This window comes from Mirounga angustirostris, unplaced genomic scaffold (assembly GCF_029215605.1).
Source record: "Mirounga angustirostris isolate CCGP_5_RB_7025 unplaced genomic scaffold, mMirAng1.0.hap1 SCAF_17, whole genome shotgun sequence".
Taxonomy (NCBI): Eukaryota; Metazoa; Chordata; class Mammalia; order Carnivora; family Phocidae; genus Mirounga; species Mirounga angustirostris.
The window spans coordinates 53,213,770-53,221,892 of record NW_026991725.1 but is presented as its reverse complement, the minus strand read 5'-3'; the positions used below and the strand labels follow the sequence as shown (position 1 = coordinate 53,221,892).

Sequence of the window (8,123 nt, the reverse complement as noted above, 5' to 3'; positions counted from 1 at the left end):
CAAACTGAGGGTTCTAGAGGGGAGGGGGTGGGAGGATGGGTTAGCCTGGTGATGGGTATTGAGGAGGGCACGTTCTGCATGGAGCACTGGGTGTTATGCACAAACAATGAATCATGGAACACTACATCTAAAACTAATGATGCAATGTATGGGGATAATATAAGAATAAAAAAATTAAAAAAAAAAAAAAAGAAAGAAATGGTGGCCTGCGTTACCTACTAGTCTGCCCACCTCTGAGAACCTGCTGGAATAAAGGGCACGTGGGACACATTAGAATGTTAAATTTTGAGAGTATTGAGTAGATACAATGACAAATGATTGAAAAGTCACCGAGGGGATGAAATATGTCACACTAAGTTTTGCTGCCAACACGGAAAGTATGCTTTCATTTTGTCTCCATGAGTGAAGGGGCAGGTGAGAGAGAGCATTTTAGTCATTGGGAGGAAATTGAGCAGTATTGGCCTTTATGTTTATGCAACGGTTACAAGTTGTGAGTTAGAGCTTTAAATGCATTTGCCACCAGCATCTTTTTTCCATTAGATTTAAACATTCAAGTCCCTTTTATGGAAAATATACTCCCACATGGCCTTAATTCACTTCTACTCAACTTATCAAGACATTATCCCATAAGATTCATTTTAAGTCCAGAAAATTATCTGAGCTTCTTGTATGAGGCTGCTTTAGTTCTTCTTATAAACAAGTTCTCTCAATTACTGGTTTTGCACGCCCTTCAACTTTGCATGTGTTTGTGTGACTTGAGTTTAACTCAAAATTCAATACCTTTGAATTTGAGCTGCAGACATTATCCAGATAATTCAAATGTAAGTATCTGTGCAGTTCAAATGATCTCAAGTAAAGAATGGTCTGAAATGATGTACTTTAGTTTTCATTTGTAGACAAATGAAAGAGTTAACTCTTAATCTCTCTGGGTACCTAGCAAAATCATGTTTCAGTTGCCCTTTGTAAAACAATAATAGATAAAATTAATTGTAAGAATCTGTATGTGCTGAGGCTTGTGTTATGGATTTAATGCATGTTCACATTTAATCCTCAGAAGATGGTAAGAGGTAGGTATTATTTTGGGTCCCATTTGGTAGATGAGAAAATTAAGGGGAAAATTATATAACCACAAAAAAGGGAGCTTCCATAAAACTATTCCATAAACTATAGAATTATTTATAGCATCCCCAAACTGGAAATAACCCACATATCCACTAACAGATGGACAAACTGTCATATATTCATGGAAGGGAATACTACTAGGTGATGAAAAAAACAGAAGAAGATGGGGCACCTGGGTGGCTCAGTCGGTTAAACGTCTTCCTTTGACTCGGGTCATGATCCCAGGGTCCTGGGATCGAGTCCCGCTCAGTGAGGGGCCTGCTTCTCCCTCTCCCTCTGCCTGCCGCTCTGCCTACTTGTGCTCTCTCTCTGTCTGTGTCAAATAAATGAAAATAGTTAAAAAAAAAAAAAAGAAGAAAGAATGCAACCATTTATATGTTACAACATGTATAAGTCTCAAAACATGTTGAGTAAAGAACCCCGCCAAAAAACATATATAAATATAAGATACAAAAGTCATGTTGTAGAATTCAATTTACATAAAGTTCTAGAAGAAGTAAAACTAATTGGTAGTGGTATAAATCAAAGGAGGGGTGGGTATTGCTTGAAAAGGGACACGAGGGAATTTCTAGGAGTGATGAGATTGTTCTATTCCTTGATCAAGGTGGAAGCCACATAAATGCACGTGTTTGTCAAATGTTTGTCAAAACTCACTGAACTAAGCACTTTGTTTGACGAGAATCGTATGTCAAAGAAAGGATACTGATAAATATAGACAGATGATAGGCAGGTAAGTAGATAGATGATAGATAGATAGATAGATAGATAGATAGATAGATAGATAGACCTTAATATTCGGGTGGGTGGGAAGTTTAGGCATTTTCTCAAAGTTATGCAGTTATAGGGAAAGTAGAATTTGAGCACAGTTTGAACACAGGGAGCCTAACTCCAATCTGACTCCTTGCCAAGTAGTTTATGAAATAATCCACAAGTACATTTGGCAGCAGCTACATTCTCCTAGCTGGTGTAGGGATTAAAGAAATTCGATCAAATGAGTTAATACATGTGAAGTGCTTTATTACAGTGCCTGGCATATAGCAAGAGCTCAAAAGTGTTAACCACCATTATTATGAGATACAAGCTTTGGCCTCAAGGCAATTATAGGGTACCTGGGGAAACAGTCATTGATTTGTAAATCATTAACCAACAATACAAGAATCATAGTTTAGTATAAAAAATGGTGTAAGGAAGTACCTAAAGCCAAAACCTGAAACTCTGTCTACAGGTGCCCAGCAGCTTAACAAAAGTGCAGTAGGGATGTGGGACACTGGAAAGCACAGGTCTCATCCAATGGGATAGTCACTCACTCCAACCTATTGTTGCCATATGGAGACGCCATCCCAGTATTGCCAAATGTGTTTTTATTTTTTATTTTTTTATTTTTTTTAAAGATTTGATTTATTTATTTGACAGAGAGATAGAAGAGCACAAGCAGAGGGAGTGGCAGAGGGAGAGGGAGAAGCAGGCTCTGCACTGAGCAGGGAACCCAATGCGGGACTTGATCCCAGGACCCTGAGATCATGACGCTTAACCATCTGAGCCACCCAGGCACCCGCCAAATGTGTTTTTAAAGAACCCAGAAATTTAGATGTTTATGTGAAATCTATTTAGAAATGTTGTGCAATAGTTCAGTGCTTTAAAAAGTGCACGATCTTTGGGTTACAAGCTACAAAATGCATCTTAAATGCATAGTCTTAAGAAAACTTTTAGAGGCCACACAAGCATCTGGTTTCCCACCTTACTCTTCTACTCACACACAATCTTGATGTGGGAATCCAAACTAGAGAGGTGTCACCTGCCCAAGATCACTGTCCAACTAAAGGCACATCTGAGAATTCAGTCTACACAGATGTCAGTATTGAATTAACACCAAAGCTGGCCACATCTCTGTGAGTTTGGTCCCCATGGGCTAGACTATAGAAGGAAAGCTTCAGGAGGAAGTGAGCTTGGAATAAGATTTGGGAAGAAACACTACAAGTGAACGTATGTTATGGGAAATGCATAGAGAAAGTTCAAAATGTGTTCAATGGAGTCTAAGGTCATTCCAGTTTGAGGTGGAAAGAGTCTTGAAATGGCTTAGGGAGAGTTCTGGGAGCCACAGGAGTTTTATATTTTATGTCACCCTCTACGGGGACCATGGGAAGTTGATAGAGCTGTGTGGCGCAAGGACCGGTAAAAGTGGACTTTCGAAGGGCAGCTTGATGCCAGTGGTCTTCTCTACTGTCAAGAGGTCCCATCAGCCATGTCCTTTCCCCTTTGAACCCAGATTTTCTATTTTTTTTTAAAGATTTTATTTATTTATTTATTTGAGAGAGAGAGAGAATGAAAGAGAGCACATGAGAGGGGGGAGGGTCAGAGGGAGAAGCAGACTCCCTGCCGAGCAGGGAGCCCGATGTGGGACTCGATCCCGGGACTCCAGGATCATGACCTGAGCCGAAGGCAGTCGCTTAACCAACTGAGCCACCCAGGCGCCCCCAGATTTTCTATTTATGGGAGGAGGAGGGGAGGGAACAGAAATCAGAGGAACTATAATTTATCTGAAGAATAAGCAATGAACTAAGGATAATTTATCAGTCAAACTCGAGGAACTGGATTCAACCCAGTTATGATTTTCCCCTTCTACCAAACTTTTTTTAGATGTAGATTTGTTAGATGCCATATCTGAGCATGCAGTGAGTACTTTAGTGACCCTGCTTCAAAATTTTCTGTTCCAGATGCTTGCAGAAATTGACATCCATAAACCAAGATGATCTCTATGCCAAAAGACCATTTTGACCATTCTTCTGACAGATATTCACTGTGTGTTTGTTCTAGGCCATATACTGTGCTGAGCCCTGGGGATTCAATGTTGATCAAAAGCAGACCTGTTCTTCCTACTCGTGAAGCTTAAAAGTCTACTCATGGAGAGAGACATTAATCAAATAAATGTAAATGTACAATGTGATAAGTGCCATAAAGAGGTATTGTGTGGGCTCAGAGAACATCTGGTAGGAGGATTGAACCTAGTCAGGGAGATCAAGAAAAGCTTCCTTGAGGAAGTAAGGATTGAGTTGAGCTGTTGAGCTCTCCCAATGAAGAAGACACTTTTACAGCAACAGGAGTAGAGAATCCAATCCGGGGAAAGAGCTGTAGTTGTGTATAATGGCTCACAAGGACAGGTTATTGAATTTTCAGGAATTTTGCAAACCAGCTGATGTCATGTTGAGAATATCTACACCGTGGACATGAGCAAATGTTACAAGATCAGGGATCTTATTTTTGTTCTTGTTTTTTGGTGGGGGGTGGGTGGGACTGCACTGTTTCCACAGAGAGCCAGTTTCCAAACAACTGCCATCATGTCATCGTAAAGTGTTACGATTAGAGACAGAAGAATAGATATACTGGACAAAACAGAAAGTCAAGGGTCAAGGGTATTAAGCCTGAGGAGAAAAAATGGTGGGAGATGCAGCCGACAGCCAAGTAGGGGCTGGACGCTGCACAGTTATGAAGGCTTGGTAAGCATTTTATTCTTCATTTTAAGAGCAGTGGGAAGCCCTTGATGTGTTCGTAAGTAGGATAAAAAATTTAAGCAGATGGTGATTTTGATAAGATCCATCTGCTCACACTTTGAAGACTGGGTTGGAAGAAAGCAAGAGACGATGGGGATGACCACTTTGAAGGCAATAAGTAGTCCAGGAAACAGATAATAACAGCTTGGACGGGAGTGTTGACAGCAGAGATGAAGAGACATAGCAGTTTGTGTATGTTAGAGAGATAAAAATCAGTAGGATTTGGTGAAGGATTTAAATGTAGCAGTGAGTGGGTATAAATTTTATAACTGGATATATGGTCTGGACCCTTCCCCAAACCAGAAAACATTGAAAGAGGATCATCACTTTTAGTGGCAGGGAGAGATACGAGTTATTTGGCACCTGTCTGGCTTGATACCTTTGAAACAACCAAAAGGGCATTAGGGATGAGCGATCTGGGCTGGAAGTGTGAGTTGAAGAGTCATTTTTTATGAAATAACTGAAAACGTGGGCTTGGGATAGTATGGTGAGGGTATGAAGTGAGACGCTAATTGGACTTAGCATTGAGTTTTAAGGAATTCCCAATTTTGAGGATATTTTTGAGAACAATGAGCCTGAAAAGAAGACTGAAAAAGAGTAATTAAAATTCTGTTCATTTCAGCAACAAGTCAATCATAGGTTTAGCAAACGCTACCCTAACTGGTATGATGGAGGGCAAATGGCAGATTGAAAAAGATAGAGAGTGTGGATGGAAAGAAAGTGGAGACAGTATGTATGGACAACTCTCTCAAGACGTCTGGGTAGCTGGCATAATACCCTCTAGTTCCATGCACGTTGTTGCAAATGGCAAGATTTCAGGGGGTTTTTTTGATGGCTGCATAATATTCCATTGTATATATATACCACATCTTTGTCCATTCATCTGTCGATGGATATCTTGGCTCCAATCAGAGGAAGACATGTATGATATGATCTCACTGATTTGAGGAATTCTTAATCTCAGGAAACAAACTGAGGGTTGCTGGAGTGGGGGGTGGGGTGGGAGGGATGGGGTGGCTGGGTGATGGACATTGGGGAGGGTATGTGCTATGGTGAGCACTGTGAATTGTGTAAGACTGTTGAATCACAGACCTGTACCTCTGAAACAAATAATACATTATATGTTAAAAAAAAAAAAAAAAAAAAGAAGAAGATAGTAGGAAGGGAAAAATGAAGGGGAAATCGGAGGGGGAGACGAACCATGAAAAACTATGGACTCTGAGAAACAAACTGAGGGTTCTAGAGGGGAGGATGGTAGGGGGATGGGTTAGCCTGGTGATGGGTATTAAGGAGGGCACGCATGTATTGAATGGAGCACTGGGTGTTATATGCAAACAATGAATCATGGAACTCTACATCAAAAACTAATGATGTAATGTATGGTGATTAATGTAACATAAAATAAAATTTAAAAAAAAAGTCTGGGTGTCTGGGTGGCTCAGTTGGTTAAGCATCCAACTTTTGATTTTGGCTCAAGTCATGATGTCAGCGTCATGAAATCAAACCCCACATAGGGCTCTGTGCTGAGTGTGGAGCCTGCTTGAGATTCTCTCTCTCCATCTGCCCCTCCCCACCCCCCCCACCCCCACATCCCCACCCCCGCATGTAGCTGCATGAGCGCTCTTTCTCTCTCTTTCTCTAAAAAAAAGAAAAGAAAAGAAAAAGTATGGCTGAGATGGGTAGAGATGTGGGATCCAAAATCTATCTGGTTTTTTGTTTGTTTGTTTTTTAGTGGAAGAGATATTAAGGATATTTAAAACAAAACCAAAGGGGCACCTGGGTGGCTCAGTTGGTTAAGCTTCTGCCCTCGGCTCGGGTCATGAACCCAGGGTCTTGGGATCCAGCCCCGCATTAGGCTCCCTACTCAGCAGGGAGCCTGCTTCCCCCTCTGCACCTCCCCCTGCTTGTGCTCTCTCTCTCTCTCAAATAAATAAGTAAAATCTTTTTAAAAAGTAAAACAAAACCAAAAACACTGGGATAGCCCAAGTTGAGAAGGAGAAGCTTAATATATGAGATAAACTAGAATAGTCAGGAAGGCATATGCAACCTAAAGGAAGCAGTAGCAGAGCCTACGGTAATGAGGGAAAAGAGATGAACTGAATACTGTTGGGTTGAGGTTATGTTTTTCATACTGGAAACCTATAGGCGTTTCTGTCTGATGGTTTTTATTGTTATCTCTAAAGCTTATAGACTGAATTGCTACACTCTTCACCCGGGAGGGAAAAAAACTGAACCAACATCCCTCTGTGGTTTCCCTCTGAAAAATCTTTGAACATGGTTTAAATTGCATGTGTGTTGAATTTGTCTGATCTTAAAAATCTCAGACCCTTAGAAGCAGAAATTAATGATCTTATCGGATCCCTTCATTTCAATTCATTCCCTGAATATGCACTGGGCACTCACAGTGCCAGACACTTTGCTAATCACTGGGGATTCAAAGATAAACAAGAGAGCCTCTGACCTTGAAAAGGTAATGGAATAAAAATATTTATGCAATTAACTATAATAAAGTTCCAAGCACTACAACCAAACAGAACTGGAGGTTTCCAGAGGAGGGAGCTAGTTCCTTACAGGGCCAAGAAAATGATCCAGGTCTCTAGACTCCAAATAGAATGTCTTTCTCACTATCCATATATAATATTACTCTTATTATTCCACAAAAAAAAGATTTGCTATGTAAATCTATTTGTTTAACCCACAAAGATAATATAATCTTTCAGCCTTCTTGTTAATGTGCTCCCATCACTAATCCAAGATCAACACTCATATATACTATTGGCTGAGAACTCTATGATTTGGATTCTGGTATAAACCACTCATTTCCCCTTAAACGTTAGTTTGAAAACCATTAAACAGTAGATGGCCATCACCCCACATCTATTATTCACTAGAACAATTCTACTTCGCTATGTCTACATAAGGCCACAGAACCAACCGCAATTTTGTTAGTACATTTATTTTTTTGTTACTGCCGCTGTCATAATTCTAACCTACTAGTAACCAAAATGTTTGCCAACTTTTTAGTTTCCTTTCTTTGATCCTCTAGATTGAACCTACACTAATGACTAAGAAGCAAAATTTTGGGTTACTGACATTTTGGCATCAGATGGAGTCAAATATACATTAAAATGAGTGCTCCCTTCAGCAGCACATCTACTAAAACTGGAATGATGCAGAGAAGATGAACACGGATGACATACATTAAAATGAATTCTTACCTTCTTGTGCTTTTTCAGAAATTTATTAAATATTTACTGAAGGCCTACAATTGCCTGGGATGAGGCCAAGTGCATCAGGGGGAATAATAAACAAGATGGTTTGGGCTCTCTAGGAGCTCCTAGTATAAATCCAGAGAATCAGTTTTGGGCCTTTTCAAACCTTCAATATTATTGGAAAGAGCCATCTTGGAGTGGGGAAACAAAACTTTCTAGAATGAAGACTAACAATGAGGTT

At 40.1% G+C, this 8,123-nt stretch overlaps 1 pseudogene; it reads left to right on the top strand.

Annotated features, from left to right (window-relative positions):
- The first annotated feature begins 7,802 nt into the window (after positions 1–7,802).
- LOC123854796 (U6 spliceosomal RNA) lies at positions 7,803–7,896 on the top strand (annotated as a pseudogene).
- The last annotated feature ends 227 nt before the right edge of the window (positions 7,897–8,123 follow it).